Raw genomic sequence first — 25,519 nt, 5'->3', positions numbered from 1 at the left:
TATATATATATATATATATATATATTCAAATATATAACCAGAACTAGAATTTTTGAGTTGTGATATGCTTACATATAATACATATATATATGTATATATTTGGAAATAGACATACATGTATGTATTATTATATGTAAACATATCACATCAAAAATTCTAGTTCTGGTTATATACCATAGAGAGATTATATTATATATGAAACAGAAGAATAAACAAAACTATTTATGCCAGCACTAATGTGTATAGATCAGTTGAAATAATTCAAATATCAGTCCATAGTAGAATGGATAAATAAGCTCATGATGAATTTTTTTGTGGTGAAATTTTATATTTTTGGTTGTGAGCCTAGCCTTTAATGGCTGAGCCATCTCTCCAGCCTGTGATGAAAATTTTAAACAAATGAATACTCTGAGGTAGTAGAAATGCAGAAAACAGATGATCATAGGGTTGGTACAACCAGTGCAATGTTAATGACAGGCACAATTCTCAAAATCATAAACAGTGGAGGCATAGGGAGGCTTGCTTATTTCTAAGCTTGATCAGTGTTCAAATGTCCTCCTCATCATACTGTCTAGTTAAATGTATTTCCAGTGTATATTCAATATTTTATACATGTTAAAATATTTTCAAACTTTATATGAGAAAATAACTCATATATTTCTTTTTAGAATTAAAAACCAATAGATATTTTAAGACAGTAGTGTAGTCTGATCAAACCCCTCATCCACCTTCCTTCGCCTCCTGAATGTTTAGTAGCAAGTATACATCCTTATACTTAGCTTCTCATATGCATCCTTATAAAATGCATGATAATGATATCAACATTCAATTTCAACCCTTACGTGGTAGTTTGAATATGCTTGGCCCAGGGAGTGGCCCTAGGGGGTGAGACCTTATTGGACTAGGTGTGGCCTTGTTGGAGGAAGTGTGTCACTGTGGGCTTTGAGACTCTCCTCCTAGCTGTTTGAAAACAGTCTTCTCTTAGTGGCCTTCAGATGAAGATGTAGAACACGCAGCTCCTCTAGCACCATGCCTGCCTGGATGCTGCCATGCTCCTGCCTTGATGATAATGTACTGAACCTCTGAACCTGTAAGCCAGCCCCAATTAAATGTTGTCCTTATAAGAGTTGCCTTGGTCATGGTATCTCTTCACAGCAATGGAAACCCTAAGACACATTATAATACAGTAATGTCTAAGAATCTAACTTTCAGCCATTTATAATAATTTTCAATAGTATTTTGAACAGTGATGGATATCCTTGTCATGATAAATGAAAAATAAATTAAATGCATAGTATTTTATTTAAAATACTTGCACATTTAAAAGATGAATCCAGGGGCTGAAGAAATAGCTCTGAGAACTCAAGTATTCACAGTGCAAGCGTGAGGACCTAAACTCAGATTCCAAGCATTGACATAAAAGGTGTGAGTGGTGGTTTATGCCTCTAACCTAGTGCTGAAGGTCAAGACTGGATGACTCCTGGGTCACACTGGCCAGTCTGTCTAGTGGAAATTGCTATCTTCAGGTTAAATACGAGAGATTTGGGAGCACGGATAAGATAGGGAACAATGAAGAAAAGTATCCAAAGTTGACTTCTGGTTTACAGATACACACACACACACACACACACACACACACACACACACACCACATCAACAGACAGGTAAATGCCCACAACTCTCCCCCCCACACACACACAAGTGCTCACACTATTCTCGGGAGACATGAACAAATGTTCATTCACCCCAGATAGGAAAGCAATAATAGACTAAAGGACGGATACCTTGAAAGTCCACTTTGATGAACTAATGAGTTTTATTGGAGTTACTTACAGGACATAGATAAGAGTTTACTTATAAGAGTATAAGGGGGTTAAAGACAGCAGCATTACCAAGAAATCAGGAAGCCCAGAGGCCAGTGAGGTAGTTACATCCAGAGTTTGATGAGCATCCCTATGTGATGAAATGTTTCATTTTCCTTCCCGACATTCAGTTGTTTAATGTCCCTTCTAATACCTGTTCCTTAACAGACTTCCCTCCAAGACAGGTGATTTTGTCTCAGAGGAAATTACTACACACCACCAGTAACACATAAACAAAGAAGTAATGAATAATAATGCCAATAGACTAAGTAAAACTCCAAATATATGAAAAATACTTTGTGATGGATTTGTCAAATTTCAATTACAAATGATTTCATATGTCTATTAAGATCAGAGAAGTCACCAACTAGTATTCCATAAGTATACATAATTAATCATGAGGAAAGAATATTTATATAACTCAATTGGAAAGCATTAAGACAAGTTAATCTATACAAGTGAGGTCACTATGTAATATTAGCCATGTGTTCAGGTTATTGGCACAAGGGAATTTGAACAGAGACTTATAGTCTCCTTTGACATAAAAATAATTTTTCTTTCTCAGAATTGGTATAAATGATCACCTATATATATGGATTGGGTTGTACTTTTAAAATTTTTATTCTTGTTCATATTCAATTTTGCTTTCTCAGAAAAAAAAGAAGAAACAATTGTAGAAAGCGCAAGAACTATGAATCTACAGAACTGTGACTCTAGGCAAGATTTCTCATTTGTCTGAGCTTTTGTTTCTTTATCTGTTGTGGAGTTCATTTAAATACAACATAAATCCAACCTAACTCAAACACCAAGTCAATTAGCAGATGACAAAAAGTTATTGTAGTCAAGCCGCTATTGATTGATCAGGGCTGTAGAGCAGACTCGAGAGCTGCACTACAATGCTGAAGAGAAATTCCAGAGCATATTCAAAGGATAAGACCACAAAGCAAGGGGGAGCAGGGTGGGCTATAGTATTATCCAATCTCATTTTGGCTTATAGGGTTGAGCAAAGGCTATCCTGTCAGAATAGGAGTATCCTGGGCCTGGGAACATGAACTTAGACTGACCTACCAGCAAGATGGAGAAGTTGTCCCCAAGATGTCTGGACTCAGACTGTTTGCTGATAACAGAAGCTGTTCAGCCTTGGGGAAGTCTCCAGCTCCCCAGGGCCTGGGTCTGTGACTTTAGTTTGTCCCTATGAATAAATGGAGTCTGAAAGTGAAATCATATGACTTAGAATAAGTAACAATAAGTAGCTCATTCCTAACATATCCATGAAAAGGAAGGTAATATTGGGAACTTCATAGGATTTCTATATTATTTATATTGAGACAGTAATACATGGCAGGGCCAGGATATAACTCCACTTGCTTGTCATACTTCAGACCCTGAATTAAATCCATAGTACCCCTAAACTAAGCTATGACATAATAAATAATGATTATAGAGTTTCCAGTTTGGATAGTTTATAATTTTATACCTCTATATTAAATAATATTATAAACCTTCTGAAATTAATGTATTTTGTTATACAGAAATATACTTAACCTCACCTTGTAAATATTGAAAATTATTTTTGAAATAATTCATTATAGTCAGGTATTTAATAAATTTGAGCAATTGGATGACCTGCATTGAATATTTTTAGTCAAGTCATTTAGAAAAAAGTCATTTTTTTTCTAAATATGATATATCTTAACATTGAAATGGGCCTAAAATTACTTTTTTTCCACAAGCTATTTATGAAACTCTAGTGAAGAAAAAAAAAAGAATGCAAATAGTACTTTACTAAGAACCTAAAAACTTTGGATTTAATGGAAAGAATTTAAAAAGAGTAGATGTTTCCATTAAGTATTGAATCAACACCTTTCTTTCTTCTGAAAGATGAAAAAGATTAAAAATAAATGTTTTTTTTCCCATAAGGGGAAAACACTGAAGAAGAAACCTCCATAATATTTAGAGTTGGGTTTGCTGTCACCATCTTTTCTCTGAGCCTTTTATCATCTCCGACATATAATCAGGAGGAGACTCTTTAAGGAATAAAAACCTTTCTCTATGCACAGCAGAAAATGAAATGCTTCAGTTCTTGATTTCTCTCTGAACTGAGATTCGTTTGCAAAATAGAGAGGTTAGAACACGATTTCTCCAAAGATCTCTCCAACTCGAATTGCCAATGATTTCATCGGAAGGATTTTAATAATTAGAAGATAATCATCATTTTACATCAGCATAACAAGATCTCTTTGTGAAACTAAAAGGCAGGATAAAGAAAGTGAGGAAACAGAACCTGAAACGTTAGAGGAATTTAGTCCGAATTAGCAATTGTAATGGCTGCAAATGCATAAAACATCTGTACAGGGCTTCTCTCTAAATGGAACAATTTATGTGAAAGCATTCTGGAAACCGTAAGATCTACTACAAATGAGAAGCATTATTTAATCATCGTCTTTCAATTTGAGCCCATAGACTCAGCTTAAGTAGCCCACACATTTCAGCTGTGTCCTGTCACCTAGGGTGGGCAAGGTGGGGAGAGAGAGATGGGAAAGAGAAATGGGTTTGCTGCTCCTGTCTCCTTGTACCAAGAGTCCATTTGGTATGTTTTTCAAACATTAGGACCACTTCTACCTATTAGTTCCTAATAAATAAATAATTAATAGATGTTTCTGTATGTTTACATTGAGAAGCAGCTGCTAAACTAAACGTGTTCACACAAAGCCTGTGGTATAGTCTCTATTTTACCATTTTTTTGCTCATTACTTTCCGTATGCAAGTTTCCTCTCTTTCCTAAAATAAACTGCAATTTATATAAAACCCCTAGATATTGGTAATTACTTTGAAGTAAGAATTTGCTAGTTGTGAGTCATTGTAATGATGTTAAAATAAGTCTTGGAGTAGTATCTGTATTTGAGCTTGAGATAAACTGTGGGATTGACACAAAGGAGAGAAGAGTGAGACCTCCCAGGCTGTGTGTAGATTGCCAAGTCTCTGGAGAGGAGCAAGAGTAGATCTTAACATAGCAGGGGCCTGAGATTACCTTCCTCCCCACATGAATTGGAGCTGTCTGAGCATCATACAAGTGGAACTGATAGCTTGTTCCTTTAATCTGAATGCTAACTTGCAAGAATATTTTGGGAAATCGTTGCAACCAATTATGAAGTAGCTTTGCTAAGAAGGAAAGCTGGGTGAAATGCATCCTTAAAGATATATTTTCATCAGATCGCAACTTCAATGGGAGAGGATAATTTGCCTAAACAGGGGTGAAGACTAGAGAAAAAAATTACATTTTCCTTTTTATTTTTTTCTCCTCTTATACAATTTTTGGCCTCAGCTAAGCCAGTAGTAAAACTCTCATAGTAAAGGAAAGATAATGTCAATGGTAAACTCCTCCAGAAGAAATAAATTCATATTGATTTTCTAAAAGTCACCTGAGAGTTGACTTGCTTATCGTGGCTTGGGACAGAGGACTCACAACTTGACACATAGGTCAAGAAGGCATAGGTCTTCTCCAAGTGAATTTGAGTATTGCTCTCCTATTTTCTGGTAATCCGGAAAGAATGTAAACTGGTGACACTGGAATCACAGGAGGCCAGTCTTGAGATGGTTAACACTGATACTCACTGCTCAAGTGGAGTTTTTAACGGCATTGCATAGCAATTGACCCTTCTGTTACCCAAGTAGGAGGAGGAAGAGGGGCATTGTTGAATAGGCGGGGAGAGAACTGTTTTCAGTTTGAATAATAATCTAAATTTTTTTTTCTTTTTCACTATAAGAATTTCAGTCCCTGACAGGAACATGGACACTAGAGATCAAGGCTTTGAGTAAAAGCTAGACATTGCAAAAACAGGACCTCCAAAGAGGACCCAAAGCGAAATTGTGCAAATAGTCAGAACCCTCATATTGTTAAGAGCACTTAATACGTGTACCTTATAGGCATAGTAGGGTTTTTTTAAAAAAAATGCTGTTTTAACTGTAATGGGGGAAAACTGCTTTTGTTTTAGTAAAATTATGGTAATTCACTTTAGGTGTAGAAGGAGAGGCCGTGGACACATGTGGAAGTAGGCAGCAAGCCATGGAATTCGTGGTCCTTAGAATGACTAGCCATTAAGGAAAAGTCTCAGTGGAGCCCAAGGTGGCTATATTACACAGTGGGAAACCAGTGCAGGAGAATCCAATGAGGTCTAAAGTCCAGAGGGGGATCACCAAGGACCTTCGAAGGGCAGAGATTCTGTCAACCAACTTCAAGTCGTTTAAGCTCCTCTGGCCTCTGTTATCCTGAGCTCATCATACACTTTGTTAAACCTCTGGGAAATCTTGGAGGCTACCATGACAGACAGCTTTACTTTCATATTCTAGTCCCTTTTTTCTGCACATCAGCTTCTTCATTGAGCACTTCAGACCCTGGGGTGGGGCAGCTCTCAAGCCGTGATGGTGTTGTGGTTCAAAGAGACGATGCGTAAATGCTCTGAAAGTGCTGAAGCTCCATTCACGGAGTGTGTGTGGATCCCCAGTGGAGTGAGCTGTGTTTACGCACAGGGGTAAATGGTTATTAATGGATTCTGCCTGTTTACCCTATCCCGACTCACTTTCGTCACTGATGACCTTGTGTGTATATCCTTTATATGTTACTCAATTCTTAATTCAACACCCGCTTTGGGGGGAAACCGTTTTCTGTCACACTACTCTCATGCAATAGATAGCCACATCTGCCAGTCTTTAATCTCCCAAACATTTAACTATGTACACGAACACATTTCTTAAGGATCTAAGATAGCGGTTGCAAGATCCATACTCTCAACAGCCGTCTAAGAGGACTAATTCTTTTTGTAAAAAAAAGATGTGCCCGCGCTTATAGGAGAACAAATCTTATACCACGAACCATGTTTAAAATTCATGCATAAGGCATGGTATTTCGTCTCAATTGTATCGCCAAGAATGAATTCGAGGACTCGCCGTTCATTAGTGGTTCTTCATTGACATAAGTTTTTCTAGCAAATCAATTATTACAGTTGAAGTCATGATTTTTTTAAGCATCAAAGAATTTGTTACGAGGGATTGAAATTTTACCTAAAATTATTTCTAAAGCAAAGATCTTAAATTTTATTTTCAATGTGGGTTGTCTTCAAAGATATTTTACTATTTGAATATTCTGTTGCTTATGTTGACTAGCTGTGTGTCAGGCACCAAATTTAAGTCAGTTCTTCATAGCCTACTATTCCTTTTTTTGAAAATCTGGTTTTCTCCAACATGTGGATGCCATTTCTCAAACTACACTTAAAGTGTAAGGGTCTGGTTTCTTGTGATGTTGACTTGATTTTACTACGATTGCCTAGAGTTGAGCATTGTTCTGAGGCTTTAGGCCGTAGTTAATGTGCAGTGATGACACACACACACATATGTGCAAAGATACTGTATCATATACGTTATGAAGCCCCAAACTCAGTTGAGTACTAGTCAAATTAGCAATCCAAGAACAATTTTACTTTTCATCATTAGCTTTATAGCCTGCCAATGAGGCTTAATTTAGGAAACTATATAGAAACTACTTTTTTCAGCTTGTTTTCCAAAGGGATATGTAAAACCAGCTGTGTTGTCGTGGTTGGCTTTTGAGTTCTGAGAGGCTTTGCTTTGCCCTATGGTATACCTTAACATGATTTTAAGATGCTGAGAATAGTGTGAGATTACGGCTGGCATTTCCAATACTAGGACCTTTGTTCCATATCAGGCGAACATTTCAAACTATGTCTAATTTCTCTAATTGGTCACTTTGGTTTTATTCTTTCTTCACAGTTCCACTAATTTCACAATACTCTTTCTTATTTATATGTGATCATAGGAAATGTATTTGAATCTAATTCATGACTGAGTGATAGCATGTGTTTTTTGGAAACTTAAGCCATGGGGGGGGGAATCTCTGTTTTAAACATTTTTCAAAATTGGAATCTGAGGGACTCTTTGAATATCTGTGTATTTGCTTTACCAAGTGGCTCAAATGGACAGTATTTCTCCTATTCCTGCTCTCCGATGTGTTCTGTCAAATGTTACTTCCAGGTTCTTTACGGACATCTTGGGGATACACTGAAGCAATCTCATCTGGCACACGCACTGCCAGACCGTACCTCTTCCCTTTTCCCACAATGTGTAAGCTTGTGTCTGGAAAGATCTCAGGTGAACCGGAGGGGTGGCCTGATTCTGATTATTTCCCGCTGTGCACTACATCCAAGCTAAGCTCCTCAGACATGTGCTGTTGGGGGGCAGACATCTTGGGGTCAGTGGGCCACATCTTGTTGGTAGGGAGGCAACGCAGAGCTAAAAGGATCAGATTGATTCCATTTGCCTTTCAAATGTAGGAGAAATCCCCATTCTTCAATTGGAAGGAAATGACAAGACAAATTCTCCCTGGATGTTTAGAGGCCACTCTCTCCCTAGCTGAGTCCCCATCTCCCACCTCCACACCCCATCCCCACTCCTATCCCACCCTCATCCCCATGAGGAGGACATAGTATTATACAGTCATTAAGTAGGTTGTCAGGACTCTGGCTTCTCTTTACTATCACTAGGTCTTGAGGAATTTACAAATACATGAAAATAGTCCAAACCCAGGGTAGAGGTGGGGGACCAAGCAAAAGAAACAGGAATCATAGAAGTGAAAGACTATACTTTCACAGCACAATTCAGAAAGAGAAGTAGGTCTCCTAACACAGATCTCATCACACAGCCAAACTCTACCTAACAGCAATAGTTTCAAATCTATCGCCTTTTACTAATTTCATTACATTTGAGAAACTTTGCTTGTGTGCAGTTCCCCTGCACAAGAATTTACCTTTTCACTTTTTCTTTGGTAATTTGACATAAGCATGTATCATAGATAAATAAATCATTTGAAACATGAATTATCTGATCCTAAGAGAAATCTAGTCTGTTCAAGTGTGTTACACTTGCAATGTGTGACTAACTGCATTACCCAGATAAGCCTAAAATGAGGTGCTCCCATGCACTTGAAAGCACACGGGACTCTTGCTAAAACACTACTTGGTTTATAACCCATGTTCTAAAATGCTTCTATCACCAATGATTGATTTGCATTAGATTTCAATTATTATTTCCTAAATTACTTTATCTAATGCTACTACAATGGAAATGTTTGAGCTTCTCTGCTCAGTTACTTTGGAGTTATGAAATCTTCATCTCCCTTTTTATGATTTTAAAAAATATCATACATGTATACTATATTTTATTATTTTCCTCCACATTCTATCCCCTCCTAATCCTCCTATATCACCCTTATTTCTTAACTCCATTACCTCATCTTTAATTATTATCAAAGCACCTTCTTTTATACATATAAACAAATGCACACATATAAGGTATATCCATAAGCATCTCATGGAATAATCTAATATACACGTATTTCTAAATTAGCCTATCTATTGCATAAAATATTATACTTCGCTTGACTCAAAGACTGAGAAGGTATATAAATACCTTACCTAAAGTATTTAATTTATCATTCATAAACTATTATAATTATATGATATAAAAGTAAAAAATGTTGGTCTAATCAAATTATAATTATATTATTATAAGAGTATATATTTTAAGTTGCTATATATCTCATCTTCACAAAACTATCATACTAAATAAATTATATGTTGAATTTCAAAATGTTCTGAATATATATTAATCATCTGTTTTAAGATATTTTATTTAATACTAATCAAAGCATCATAATAAAGTTAAAATACAGCATTTGAAATATGAAACAAGTTTTAGTGATTTAATCTCCTGAAATATCTTCATTTGGGCCCTACTCTACCCTGGGACTAGAAACTGGTATGTTGACTAATAAAAGACAGTTTGCTAAGTCATTCTACTGTGTGTTTTCTGTTGTTGGCATGCAGAGAAATTCCATAATCCATAACTGTTTAACACACATTTGTATAAAGACCCAAAATTAGCAATTGCAGCCAGTGGCTTAGAAGTGCTTAGTAGCTGTCTAATTGTAGCCATTGGCTCAGAAGTGCCTAGTAGCTGTCTAACTGAAGTTTTGGATTTATGGCTCATTCTCACCAGTCCAAACCCACTCAAGCTGTCGGAACAGTTTGGAAGGAAAATACATGATCTTTCTAGCATTCAATCCCAGCACTGTGACAGTGACAGTCTCTATCCAGCAGTGCTCCCATTCACCTAGCTTGCTCACCCTTTGGGGCGTCCACCAATCCTAGTTCGATGTTATTTCAGACTGTGATCTTTCCACAATGTGGAGATGGTTTGTGGGGAGCTGCAGCTGCCACCCTATATACATATATTTTGAACACCTGGTTTCCGGCCAGAGCAGAGAGCATTGATGATAATCAAGCCCTTAGTTGGAGAAGCTGAGTGCCTCTAGTTTGTGATGCAAGCTGGTATGATTTTCCCGCAGCCTATTATACTTCGCCACGTAGCTGATGCTGATTGGGACCAGGGAAAGTATTTAACCCACAAGGGCTGGGGGACTGGAGAGAGACTGGAGAGTAAGTATGTAGAATTAGGGCTGGTGATGGGTTAGAGGTAAGATGTAGATTTAGAAGAGTAAGTATGTAGAGATAGTAAGTAAGTATGTAGAATTATGGCTGGTGATGGGATAGAAGAGTAAGTATGGGATATAGAAGAGTAAGTATGATAGATAGGAGTAAGTATGTAAGGATAGAAGTAAGATGTAGGAATAGAACTAAGAATAGGAATAGGAATAAGTAGAAGTAGTAATAAGTAGGATGTAAGAAGCAAGATGTAAATAATAAAATGTAAGTAGAAATAAGTAAGATGTAACAAGCAAGATTACAAGGATCCTAATAAAACTGCATGGGGAAGAGCTTGGTGTTTGCCTCCTTACTTCTAACTGGACAGGTAAGGTGGCTTACAATGGTTCTCCTTTCCACCTTCTGGGCTGAATAGTGTGAGTGCAATATTAGGCTAGCTTACACAGTTTACACAGTACCTTCTATTGGCTACAGAATCTCTTGTTTGCAGAATTAGGAATCGGATATCCTTTTAGGGGTCTCTTATCAGATATCTGGCAAATGAGATATTTATATTATAATTCATAATAGCAGCAAAATTACAGTTATAAAGTAGAAATGAAATGTTTTATAGTTGGAGGTCACCACAGCATGAGGAACTGTGTTAAAGGGTTAAAGCGTTAGGATGGCTGGTTTATTATCACCACCACCATCATCATTATCACCACTACCATCATCATTACCACCACCACCATCATTATCACCACCACCCTCACCACTGCCTGCACCATCATCGCCATCACAACTGTAATAGCTCATCATCACAGTGCATTACTCATTACAGAATACAGTGATCTAAGAAAGACCTAAATTAGGTACCCAGAGGTAGATTCTGCAATTCCCATTAAAAAGGAAGAAACAGAGACTCAGAAAGGTACATTGATTGTTCTCCCTCCCAAGATTATCTGTGGCAGAATACACATGTGAGGTCAGCATCTGGTTTAAACTTAGTGTGTTCCCAGAGTCTCAGGTTGTTTACATTGGCTGTGAAGGTCCATCCTGGCTTAGGAGCCGAGTTGAAGTTGGAGTCTGCTGAGCCATAAACTGGCCAGATGATTATCTATGTATCATCGGGAAGGCTGAGAAACCACTGAAGCAGAGGTTCTATCTATTCTGTACTCGGATGTATGATCTGCAGAAGCTTGGAGATAAATGTGCCTTGCATTAGGATACTAAGCTTCTCACAGTTCTAGGCTGCAATAGAAAAGTAACTCTGTAAAAGCAACAAGAGTTTCTGAGATATCATTTCTGAATGTTTCAAACACATGTGTTATATTCCACATGAGGGGCTTTTCTCAAGGGCCTAATATTTTATGATCACCTTCCTAACTATAGCTAAGCATTCCATGTTAAGGCCTTCTTTTTAAAATAATAGTACTGGTTTGCAGAGTTGCTGTGTCTGTCTGTTCATTAGTCACAGGATCCCTGTGCTGCATTTGATCATTCTGAGCTCTGATCGCTCCTTTACATATAGTACTAGTCAAAGAAAAGGAGTGGAGAGCATCTGCTTTTGAAGCCTGGCACAGGGACTAGAATGATGTGAAATGGAGCTCTCTTCTCATTTTTTTCATCTCTTTCCCCTATATTCTTGCTTTCCTTTTAAGAGCTGCATGAAACTGAGAATATGAGGAGAAGCCAAAATAAAACATCAGGAAGATACACTTGATGGCTCTAACTGACAGTGCCCATTGCAGGTGCTTCTTATACTTCAACAGACATGTGTGGGCAAGCAGAGTCACAGATGCCTGCTCTTATACTCACCTGGAGAACAATGTCTCTAATCTTAAAATATGTTATGGTACAAACGCTGCTACTGTGTGATCATTTTTGCTACTTTATATGATTCTTTCTCATTTTTTTTTCTGGACAGCAGTTTGCATAGAAGAATCTACGTCCAAATCAAGCACCTGAGAGCTAGTGTTCCTCCATCATTGCTGTAAGCATCAGTGTAAGTCAGTGAGGTTCTGTGAACACCAGTGCTTGGTGTCTTAAAAGGAAGAGCTACCACTGAGTGTAACCGTGGAGGTAAGATGATATACACCATGCACTAAGATAACTGACACATGCCTATAATGTTATTAATATTAGAGTGGTGATGTGCAAAATTATTAATGGCAACAAGTTGTAAAAATGGACTTATAAAAGAAGTAATATTTATGACTTCATGTTAGTAAACTCACTGAAGGAAATAGAAAGCATTTATTAGCTACCTGTCTTAGGTAAAACTTATTTATTACATATGAGAGATTTTTTTTTTCATTCTTTCCACATGCGTGCAATAACACAGTCATTATTTATTTTATATGCCTTTTTATTTAACCACCCAATAGCCTTGGTAACTTTAATTATTATTACCAATTTTTCAAATGACTACAAATGTAAGAGGACAAGATCAGCGATAGAGATGCATATTAAAAAGTAATATACTGAGATAAGATTGTGAGCATTGTATTTAAAGAAAACAAACAGAAAACAAACAAACAAACAAACAAAGCCCCATACTGTCTATCAAGACAAACATGGCAGAAACCAGTTTTGAGTCAGTCTAGATGAATCAGAGGTCAAACATTTATCACTGGTCAGATTTGAGTCACAGGTAGGCCTAGTTTTTTAGTTTTTAGTTTTGCTTGTTTGTTTGTTTGTTGTTCTTAATTCTATGTAAAATGAGCTTCATTTGTATAAAAAGAAATCTCTGAAAATCGAAGCTAGCCAGATGGCTCAGCAGTTCAGGGCACATAGTAATCTTGCAGAGGACACTGGTTCAGTTTTCATGACCCACCTTGCAGCTCACAGCTGCCTGTAATTTCAGTTCTGGGTCTGATACCCTCTCTGACCTCTGATGATTCTTACATACAGGTCTCACATAAACTCACACAGGTATACCCAAATACATGTATAGAAACTCATATAGGTACACCCAAATACATATACAGAAAATAGATAGATAGATAGATAGATAGATAGATAGATAGATAGATAGATGATAGAGTTTGAAAATCTGAAAGCGAAATAATGAAAAACTACATATCTTACTTATAGAAATGACAAACTCAGGTACATATACTAAATAAATTCATGTGGAATTGCAGAAATCCCTTTAAGTCACAATTCTAAAAATAGAGAAAATATTTTAATAATGAAAATTTTTAGTTTACTAATAAAATATAGCCCTTTTAATCTTGTTTATACCCTTATCTTGAAAAATCAACAGAATTGAAAGCAAAACATGGAGAACCATAACTTCAGTGTGAATTTTTCTTATTGTTAATAAACCAATAAGTGCTAACAGGTAAACACGATCATGTAAATCATAGTGTGAAGAAGCTGAAGCTGTCCACTGATCAGTGGGCCTTATCAAGCAAGCTTTTACGTTGTTATGCACAGAACATGACATGTTATGCTTTATATATGCCTACTCTGAATTCTTGTGTTGAAACTTAATCCCCAAATATATATGCTAGTGAGAGACAAAGCCTTTGTGTGGTATTTAGGACTGAGTGAGCTTCTGAGAATGGGTGTCCTGTGACAACTTTAATGGCTTTGAAGGAAGAGAAGGAGAGATCCATGCTGGCCTTTCCTGTCTTTCCATGCGACACCACCTTCATGTTTTGATGCAGCAAGAAGCCCTCAGTAGGCGTTGATACCATGCCCTTCAACTTATCAGGATCAATAACTGAGACAAACAACTATCTGTTCTTTACCTGTTATCCAGTTTTGTAGTATTCGGTTATAGCAATAGAAAATTGATGAAGACATATTTCTTTTTCTTTTTATTGTTCCAATTCTCCAGTGCTCCTTTTTTTTAAAAAAAAAAAAAAAAAGCTATTATTGGTTATTTTATTTATTTACATTTCAAATGTTATCCTTCTTCCTGGTTTCCCCTCCGAAAAACCCCTATCCCACTGACCCTCCTTCCTGCTTCTATAAGGGTGCTTCCCCATCCACCAACTCCTGCCTCACCACCTGCCCTAGTATTGATCTATGGTGGGGCATCAAGCCTTCCCAGGACTAAGGGCCTCCCTCTCATTGATGCCAGACAGGACCATTCTCTGATACATATGCAGCGGGAGCCATGGGTCCCTCTGTGTGTACCCAGAGCACCCAGGGACTAAGACATATTTCTAGGGAAAAATTAACATCAAATGTTGACTGCAGTCAAAGAGATTGAATCAAATTTAAATGCCCTTTGTGGACACTTTGAAAGACCATTACAGAAAAACTAGAGAGAAATAGTATATATATATATTTGAATATATACATATATATGAATATATATATATATTTGAGAAAAACATACACACACCTATAGAGAGAGACAGAGAGAGATGTTGCTACTAGAAAGCAAATCAAGAAGGCAGATCAGAAATAAATACTTACTTGGGGAACACACTTTTGGCTTTTGTCATTTCCAATATTTTGCTCATAGCTGTCCTACTAGGTTTGAGTCTGGGGAAATGTTACAATATATTCAAGACAAAGAAATGCACACTGCTGACTTCAGTAGGCTAATTATCTTTGCCAAGCTAAACACAAGTTCTCCCAAAGTGCCTCACTGCTTTGCAGTCTAGGAGCACCATGTAAATTTGGGCTTGGCTACTCAGTTCTGAAGGAGAAAAGAGAAGAAATGCTAGTAAGTGAACATCAATCACCCAAAGTCTGCAAAGATTAACACTGATGTTCATCCTCCCTCTCTCCATCCAGACTGCAGGGGCATGGCCATCCAGCCAAAGACTATTTTCCAGACAAAATCACATGATTAAGTTCTAATTAATGCAAAATGAGCAGAAATGATGCTCAACTTCTAAATCACATTTTTAAGGATGAGGGATGTACCCCTCATATGTTCTCTTGTAAGTCCAAGTAGGAGGACTGGAGCTGTAGAAATCATTTGAACCAAGCAGTAGACATTGTCTACAGAGCTGTGATATTTACCTTGGACCACTTCAAGCTTGAATTTGAGGGGAAATGGAAATAAGATACCTTGTTTAAGCCATTGCTATTGTGGACGTCTAGAACTACAGTTTTTGAAGCCTGGTTTATTTTGACTTGAATACTCATATTGCTGTAACAGGACCGAATATGAGTGGCATTGGCTTAATAGTTAGGAAGTATTGATTTTAGAGGCTGTAAAAGTTGGTGACTTCTGTTATTTTCATGGAAATAAGTTCCGTGGGAACTGTTGCCTCTGATGTCTTAGAAGGTAAAACACATATGCACATAGCCTATGACCATAGGGTTCTTGTTGAAAAACATAGCTGCTCGTGTGTATGGGCTTCCCTTTGAGGCTGTCAGTAATATTTAAAAGATACTGACTCAAACCCAGGACAGGAGGAAGCAAAAAATGAAGAGAATATAGTATTTTAGGAAGTTGTTCATTGTGTGTACCTGCCCATCTAAAATAAGCAGTCTGTTAGTTTAGAAATGAGCAGTATTTGTAAATTAAGTACTTCTTGTAAAACTCAAGCAGAACTAAGGAGTAGCTGTAAACAGGCCCCAGACTGCGTCTCTAGAGTTCTGTCAAGCATGTCTGCTGAAGTGCTGCTTCAGGTCACTGAATACAGGCCAGAAGTGGTCCCTTTCTGTCACCCTCTTCCCTGTCAACCCTGCAGAATTAGATGGCCTCAGATAGGACACTGGAAAATTCAGAAAGAACAGAGGTACAAGTCAGTTAAGCAATAAATAAAACAAAATAGAAACTTCAGATGTGAAACTTCTGACTAGATAACAATTTTGAGGCTTCTTACATGTGAAACTAGAAGGATTTATAAAAGATCTGGGGTTTTGACATCATGATTTGCAGCAAGTGATTTCCTCTCTCCAGCCCATTTCTGAATCCCCACAGCTCTAGACTATAACAGGCTACATCCGTGTAGTAGAGAGAATCACGAATCATTCAAGACCCTGAAATTTGAGGGTAATTCTATAACTGCATGAGGCTAACTCATTTACAAGGAGACAAATGTGTCTAACTACAGATTGTCTTGTCCTGTTCAATATCCCTCTTCCCCTTAAAAACAACTTTCATCTGGGAGCATCAGGTCCCGAGTAAACAACTTATACATCCAAAGGCTTAGGACAAGGAGATGTAAGCAGAAAAAACACTTTTCATTAGATCTTGCCTTTAAAGAAAGAGCTATCTCTTCTCTCTTTCCTCTGCTCTGTTGACCGGTGTGCTGATCTGAGGCGTGCAGCTGAAGACCTGTTCGAGTTTCTCATTAACCTAGAGCTGGATTGCTTATTGGAACTCCAATAAGCTGGAACTCCAGACCAGATGGAGAACCTAATACAATGAGCACACCTATTTTAAAAGTATATATAAGTTAAACTTCTAACAGATGGAATATAATCTCTCTTGTCAAATATACCATTAAATAACCTTAGAAGCCAAGTCCAAGTGTCAAACGCTTGGAGTTCTTTGAGTAAAATTTCAAATTTGATGAGATCATGAATAGCTAATGGTCTGGCTCTGACTTACAAGCCACAATCCTTCCCACCCTAATGCAGTTTGCTATTACATTCAAAGGGATTCATTAGATCTAGCCTAGCACACACAAACAGTACTACTCTAACATCCATAAGCCTAAGCCTAGGGAAATAAGCAATCCAGACCACCCTGGAAGAGAGTTATTCACAGGCTCTAGAAACAATGTTGGGACCACTTAAACCATATATCCTGAATTTAGAGTTTCAAGCATAAGATCTAGGTAGTTGGCGAAGAGATACATGCTCATAGTAGACATGTGATCTCAGGCCTGAAATTTGTTTTGTGGAGAGTATGCATAGTCAGTTGAAGGTGAGTCCAGAAGTCTCAGAGGTTGGAGCCAGCTATAAGAATTTTCCTCTTGGCCTCTGCTTGCAAGAACATCTTCCAACCAGTAAGAACTGTATACTTATGTAGAAGCAATGTAATTCTGTTTCACTTTGATCTGCACAATAGTGAAATCAGTGTTCCCTGTGCCTCAAAACAAAGTAAAAGACCATAATCCTGGGTATTTCTGGTGGCTAGAAAGCTTAGGCCAATTTTAGTTTTTATAACAACAGTTTAAATATGTTGTTATAAATATGTACATTTTGCATTCTTGTTTAGTCTGCTTATGAATGAGCAGGCTGGTGTGTACACCTATACTTAACATAGTTCTCAGCATCCATATGTTTTCAATCTCAAGTGTGGATTGTTCTTCATAGATGGTATGGATTCTTTAGTCTTTGAGAATGTTACATGACTTAATGCACTTATCCTTTAGGAAAAATACATTGTATTCATTCACTTGTACTTCCTATCTAATGACCACTGTGACCACATCCTGAAATCTTTAGCTATCCACCTATTAACATTGATTGGTCCTAGAAGAAATAAAACACATAGCCTTGACGTCTCTGGATATGAACCAGTTCAGAGAAGGGTCAGATATTGAACTCTTTCTAAGGGTCATACGTTATACCATGTTTCCTGAATAAATTAACTTATTTAATAACATAAACTACTCTGAGAGGTAAATACAGGAATAGGAAATCCAGACCACAAGCAAAACCCACAGGAAATCTGAATTTCTAATTTCTTCATAGCTATTCTCAATTTCTTCATCAGGCTACTATTCTATGAATTGAAGGAAACTTAATCTTATTTATTAAAGATGTCAATCTTAATTTTTTCCCAAACTGTCATTTAAATATTGGAGGAGTTTGCGAGTGCCAGAGACAGACATTGAGAACACGGATCTTCCTTTTCTATCTTACAGTCACGTAACATTTTTCCAGAAAGTTGCTTTTCAGGCTCAAAGTCTATGACCTTGAAAGATGGCAGCCAATAGTTGCATGCCTATGGAGTACTAGAGACATGGAGAGACTGTCAAAAGCACAAAACACACATAATCTCAAAGATTCAATACCAAAGAACACTTGACTGTTATTTAGCTTATCACATGTTGACATTGTGCTTGAAGTATTTTTGATTAAATAAAATACATTTTAAAAAGTAATTTCACATGTTAGTTTCAGATTCAGTCCTGGAAACATTAATATTGCATTTCCAGCTTCCAGTGGAAATCTCTCTAGAGATTTCTTTCCTCTCAACCCCAAGGTCACCAATTAAAGCAAATTCATCCCAACTCCCATAACCACATTTTATTGCAGAGACTAGAACTATAGTTATAGTTATTTTTTCTCCAGTTTAGATGCACAGTATTCCTAATTCTAAGATGCAATATCCTACAGGTAGAAATAATTCTACTTCACTTTGTATGAAATTAACACTAGTATTTGAATATCTTCTGGGAAGAAAACAAGCAAATAAACTCACTCATCCAGTATACAGAACTGGAAATCCATGTTATTTTCCTTACCACCAGGGAAACATCAATTTCTGTCACATATTAAAAAAGACAATACATGAACTTTGAAAAAAAAAAAAAGAAAGAAAGAAATAGGAGCACTTTGGGGTCCAACAGAGATGATAGGATCTGTCTGTCTGTCTGTTTGTTTTAAGATTTAATGCTATTCCAGCCATTTGATTTTCAAAAGGAAAACTCATTTGAAGTCTTCTAAGCAGACTTGTATAGAGTTTTATAAAGTGCTCTAAATTGAGGTTAGCTAAGACACTCTCCACCAAAAGGAGAAGCAGAGACAAAGAGGAGAAAATAGAACGATGAGAGAGTAAGTTAGGTGTGCTTTACTCTTGGAGGAAAAATCCTAGAGGCTTAGAAAGGATTTCAGGAAATGTCTTGGTCTCCACAATCATTTGTGTTAGAACTTAGAACTAGGGAGAATAAGGGGGAAGCTTTGGAAGATTGAGGGAGTGAAACCTTAGTGTTTTCCTTTGTACCATGCTAAGACTGGCAGTATGAAGGAAAGGGCAAAGGTTTTAGAACAAATGGTTAATTAGATTCAAAGTCTACAGTAGAAAGACTGAAAATAGCAGCCTGAACAACAGTAACACCCAAACTCAGCTAAGAGATATGGTTCTGTTTTATTTATTGTTTAATTGACTTGTACCTCTGCTCATTCAGAAACATTCTGAAAGCACTATTAGTGGGGCAGGAAGTGCTAGCTGAAAGGTGCCCCCACAGAGGTCAACACAGAGAAAGTGAGATGGCTGGTCTCACTACAGCTACAAGAGAACATCATCAAGATTCAGATGAGAAAAGCCACCCACATTGGACATCATTTTCATTGATGATAACCATAATCTAGGGTCAAAGGAGAGAAACTCAAATGCCCAAGTATCTTAGTTAGGGTTTTCATTGTGAAGAGACACCATGACCAAGGAACTCTATTAAAGGACAACATTTAATTGAAGCTGGCTTACAGGTTTAGAGATTCAGTCCATTATCATCGTAGCAGGAAGCATGGCAGCATCCTGGCAAGCATGGCACTGGAGGAACTGAGAGTTCTGCTTCTTCATCTGAAGGTGGATAAGAGAAGACTGGCTCCCACGTGATTAGGAAGAGGGTCTCATTACCCACCTCCACAGTGACACACTTCCTCCAACAAGCCCATACCTTCTCCAACAAGGCTACACCTCCTAATAGTGCCACTCCTTGAGTCAAGCATATTAAAACCACCATGCCAAGTGTTAATGAAATACAGGGAAAAAGTTAGGAGTAAATGGTAAAAGTCTTAAAATCAGTAAACACATTGGGAAAAGTAGTCGGATGCAAAATTAACACACAAAATCAGTAGGAAAAATGTAACCAATCATCAGTCTTACACAACAGTGAATGCTCCAAGCTGTACACAGCAAAAAATGGCCCAATGGTACACATTTTATAAGAGTAGCCAACAACTTTCTGCTTGGATTTAAAGTCCACACTTGGTATCATTTACTGGGTCTAAAAATCCTGGTAGCTTTGTCATATGCCCTAAGGGAAAACTAATACGACTATTCTGCTAAGTGGAGATAGTATTAAACTGTCCCTTACTTTCTTATTTTTCTACTTACAGATTCATATATCTCTTAACTCTTATCCTTCTTCTTGCAGTTGGTGGCATTTAATACAGAGACTTACAACTGGTCAACATGTAGACACTATGAGGTTGTTTTATATTCTGCTCTAATGTGATATCTATATCACATTCTATCCCTTGAGGCTCAAGGGTTACCATGGAAGAAGGGGTAAAAAGATCGTAAGTCAAAGATAATAGATGTATGCAACAGTATTTGTATGATATGAAAGATATACCATGCACACGAACTTACAGCTGCATGCTGACTGCCTGCACAAGACCTACCCAAGATCAAGCCAGCCAAAATCCCAGCATGGGTGAGGGAAGGGCTTAGGAAATTTCTTGTCTAGCTGAGAAGCTCCTGGAACCTGATGCCCGCTGGGAAGGGAGTGTCAGTTTCCTTTAAGAACCTGGCCTTAAGAGGTTGCTCATGCTCCAGTAGATGGTATGCATCCATGCACACATAGGTAGTGCTTGTGGGGAGAGTGGGCTATGCCACCTGACAGAAGAACTGGTAATGTTGTATAAGGTCAGACCTAGTGAATCTCAGAATTGAGAATGGTATGAGTGGATCCATTCCCTGCCTACCTCTACCTGCTCTGGAACAGTAACCAGGGCACCCCACTGAGAAGACTATGATAATAAGCCATGTAGAGTAGGGAAAACACTTGGAGTCCTTCCCCATGCAAACAGAGCATCACTAACATCTCAAACTGAGCCAGTACAAAACATCTATCCCTAAATTTCACCCTACTCTTCAATGTTATTTAGTCCCTGTCCACATGGAATAAGCACACAAGTTATTTCAGCAAGGATCTGCTGAGAGTGGCTGTTTCATTGAGCTGTAACACTTGGGGAAGAGTTCTCTATCCCTAAACATTCATAGCTTGCTGGACCTTGGACATGCCTGGCAGGCCAGGCTGCCTCTGTACCTCTGTCACCCCTGCTGTTGGCGCTGGCACTGCCACGGTTGCAGGACCTCAGCTCCCTGCCCTGTGCAGGCTGCCCAGGCCTCCTTGCTTCTCTTTTAAGAGCTGTAACACTTCTGGCTTTTCTGGTGGAATGGAGACCTGTGGAATCTGTTCTCCCTGGTTCTGCTTCACACTTCTGGCAAATAGAAGATGACAAGTAGATAGATTGGATTTTCAAAAACAAAACAAAACAAGAAAGCAAAAAAAAAAAAATAGAGGAGAGGGCATGGAGGGCAGGTTTGATCAAAGCACGATATGGGCACATATCAAATTCTTAAAAATAAAAAGAGATCACAAAGTAATATTGATTTGACAAATTTAAAAATGAGTATTTGGGGGCTGGGGAAATGGCTTAGTGGGCAAATGCTTGCCACAAAGCACAAAGACCTGAATTTAGCCCTCTAGAACCTACGTAACTATCTGGATTTGGTAGCACAAGCCTAAAGTCTTAGTGCCAGGTCAGGAGGGATGCCTGGGTCTTGCAGGCTAGCCAGTCTACCCAAATTGGTGAGTTCCAGGCTCTCTAAGAGACTCTGTCTCAGTAAAGTGGGTGGAGGACCTGAAGATATATGGTTTGGTGGTCAAGAGTGTTCCCTGCTCTTGCAGACAATCCAAGTTCAGTTCCCAACAACCACAGTGGGCAGCTCACAGCCACCTCTAAATTTAGCTCCAAGGGATTGGACATCTTTGGTTTCTGTGGACACCTGTACTCACATGCCCACACCACCCCCAACAGGATTAACCTAATTAAAACAAAATAAGTTTGAGAGTGATTGAAGAAGACTTCTAGCACTGACTTCAGTTCTTCATCTTCATATGCACATGTACAAACATAAGTACACACATACAAACAAAGAGATGAATATGTACAGATAAGGTCACAGGTACTGAAGAAGCAGTTAGGAGCAACCCATGATTGGTTATTGTCTTTAGGGAACTGGTAGGTAGTCATCTGGGAAGAGAAAAAGTAAATAGTCTATTCGACACAGAATGGTGTGTCTATTAGGAATATCCTACCTAAGTTATAGTTATAATAACCTACCTAGTTAGGTTAGCTAACTCAGGTTTTAAAAATATTTTCAAAGCATATATCACCTAGATAGTCTCAAGAATGCTTTTAATTTGCTGTGTGAGACAGTCAGACAGGAAAGAAAGGAGGACATGATAAAAGCAGAGGTGAGCAGAATTCCAGATGAGGCAATCACAAGAAGGATACAAAGCAATGCAAAGAAACTCTTATATACTGAGTGGAACACAGTAAAAGCATGAACATTTATTCTGAGAAACGTGGATTTAGTTCTGACAGTAAAATGAAGCATGTGAAAAATGTCTTTTTTAGCAGCATATTTAATACACTGTAATGTATGCAGTGCTCTTCTGGGAGGTGAGCAGGAGCCAGGGTAGTGACCAGAAGCTCTGAACTAGGCTCCTAGCAAAGTGTCGTCTGGAGAAAAGTCAGTGTTGTCTGGCATTGGAGCTATCATTGAAAGGACTTACTTAATACTCGATTTTAAAAACTCTTAAGATTGGGAGTTGGGAAAGGAACTGAAGTTCCAGCACTTTCTATGAACAGGAGCAAGCTCATCTTAGTCCTATATTCTAAGGACCATTGTCAGTTAACTATGTGACAGCAGGGTCTGTGAGATCTCCTAGTTCTTTCAACACGGGGGCCCTATGTGTGGAGAGAATGACAGAGGAGGGTTTGGGCTCCTCAGCTATGCTGGCTGGTTTTGTGTGCCAACCTGACACAAGCTGGAATATCACAGAGAAAGGAGCCTCCCCTTGAGGAAGTGCCCCCATGAGATCCAGCTGTAAGGCATTTTCTCAATTAGTGATCAAGCGGGGAGGGCCCCTTGTGGGTGGTGCCATCCCTGGTCTGGTAGTCTTAGGTTCTATAAGAAAGCAAGCTGAGCAAGCCAGGGGAAGCAAGGCAGTAAGAAACATCCCTCCATGGCCTCTGCATCAGCTCCTGCTTCCTGACCTGCTTGAGTTCCAGTCCTGACTTTCTTTGGTGATGAACAGATATGTGGAAATGTAAGCTGAATAAACACTTTCCTCCCCAACTTGCTTCTTGGTCATGATGTTTGTGCAGGAATAGAAACCCTGATTAAGACATCAGCTCCATGTAACAATAATCCTTGAGAGGTATGTGAAAAAGACACAGCAGAAATAGAAACTCGTTAAAAGCAAACCAGATCTGGGCCCAGCTGGAGGTGGAAATACGTAGAAACCACTGTGTCCCTTAAGAAGGAACTGGGAAGGAGCTGAAGGGGTTTACACCCACATAGGAGGAACAACAATATCAACCAACCAGACTCCTCAGAGCTCCCAGGGACTAAACCACCAACCAAAGAGTACACATGGAGGGACCCATGGCTCCAGCCGCCTATGTAGCAGAGGATGGATGGCCTTGTCAGGCATCAATGGGAGGAGAGGCCTTTGGTCCTGTAAAGGCTTGATGCCCCAGTGTAGGGGAATGCCAAGGCAGTGAGGTGGGAGTTGGTGGGTGGGTGGGTGGGGGAACACCCTCATAGAAGCAGGGGGAGGGGGATGGGATAGAGTTTCCAGAGGGGAAGCCGGGAAAGGGGATTTAAAATGTAAAATACATTTTACATTTGAAATGTAAATAAATAAAATATCCAATAAAAAATTATAGATTTGACCCATGGTAATTATCTTTACTCTTCTAGAAATGCATACTTTGGAGAATTATGTAGAGTGACTTTAGGAGGCACATAAAAAACTTAAAAAATTAAAAATAAATAAAAAGTAACTCTGCCAAATTGTTGTATAACATAAAGGTTGTTTTCCAATTTCAGGACTGTTTATCAAACTAAGATTCTAAAATCTAACCATGACAGGAAATATAAGCTGAATCTGAATGGGTCCTGATGTATTTTATCAAAAGACATGAAGCAGCCATCTTGAAAGTCGTGGGTGTACCCAAAGTTTAATCATTTCAGGCACTATTGTCCTGCCAAAATTTCCAAACTGGGATATGATTTTGTCATTTATTTTCTGTGAAGAAAATATGAAGGTTTTTTCGTAATGATATTCATAAATTAAATATTTTATTCCCCACAGCATCTATGGTTTTTTTCCAGTAATGAATTATTAGAGTTGCTCTGATGTTCCGTATCACATCCAATGCTGTTGACTTTATATGCTCAACACATAAATATAGCAAAGAATGTTGGAATGGAATAACTTTGCAGATTTTGGAAAGCACAAATGGAAAATACAAGTTGGTTTTAAGAGCTATTTGGCACTACTTAGTAATACTAATAAGCCACATAAAATTGAGACACTAACATTAATAGTATTTTTTTTAATTTGAAAATTACATTTTGATATTTGATATAGTTAAAATAAATGAATTTGTTCTCACAGAATACTTTTGGTGAGTGATTTAACCAATCCTTCTGTAAAATATTATTTCTGCCACTCTTAGAGGCTTGCCCTTCCAGAAAAAACTTTTTTTTTTTTTTTTTAGATTTTCTACTTCTCAGAGCAACATAAGCAATGGGCATGCAAGTCTGAATTTTAATATATGTATTAAAATCCAGGCTATTTCCCCATTATGTAAATTTTGAACTGTATGTCAGATAGAATCTACATGGTGCATATATATATATATCCCTAAAGTTATGATAAATCTTAATAGAACTTCCAAAACCAAAGTGATTTAAAGTATAGAAAATTAACTATGCTTATGTATTTTGATATGTAAAACTTACAATATTTAGTGCTCTTAAGGCTGATCATGGTACTACAATCAAGTCTCTAAAGAACTTTTTTTTTCTTTTAAAACTCTCTCTGAAGAACATTCTTCTAAGGCCTTGAAATAATGGCTTGGAACAAAAGCACCTTCAGTATGATCCTCTACCCACCATCAAAGCTCAGGCAAGTTTCTTCCCATGACAATGGCTGTTATGTATATCATCTCACATCCCCAGGATCTTACTTGTTCAAGACCTGCAAGAGATGAAGCCATTCAAATTCCTCGTTGGGTGGGGCGGGTCCTCTGTGGCCCTAGTCTTAGCTAAGGGGCTATCAGCACTTGATAGCTGAAGCAGGTGTAAAGTAATTCTCTTTTATTGAAGGGGTTGCTGCTAGACTGGTCATGCTGTAGTGGGTACCATACATCCATGTGCATAGAGGCAGCACTAATTGGATTTAGGGGACTATTTTC

The 25,519-nt window shown here is 38.1% G+C and overlaps 1 long non-coding RNA gene across 1 annotated transcript in view; it reads left to right on the top strand.

The window, feature by feature from the left end:
- Positions 1-25,219, top strand: part of LOC116076007 — a 79,880-nt gene extending 54,661 nt beyond the window's left edge. Inside the window, exons 2-3 of the long non-coding RNA XR_004112778.1 lie at positions 12,288-12,439; positions 25,150-25,219. This is a non-coding gene — a long non-coding RNA (uncharacterized LOC116076007). The remainder of the gene's footprint in view (positions 1-12,287; positions 12,440-25,149) is intronic.
- Positions 25,220-25,519: the final 300 nt, after the last annotated feature.

This window comes from Mastomys coucha, unplaced genomic scaffold (assembly GCF_008632895.1).
Source record: "Mastomys coucha isolate ucsf_1 unplaced genomic scaffold, UCSF_Mcou_1 pScaffold4, whole genome shotgun sequence".
Taxonomy (NCBI): Eukaryota; Metazoa; Chordata; class Mammalia; order Rodentia; family Muridae; genus Mastomys; species Mastomys coucha.
Note: the sequence above shows the minus strand (reverse complement) of the source record. Positions and strands in the feature narration are given on the sequence as shown.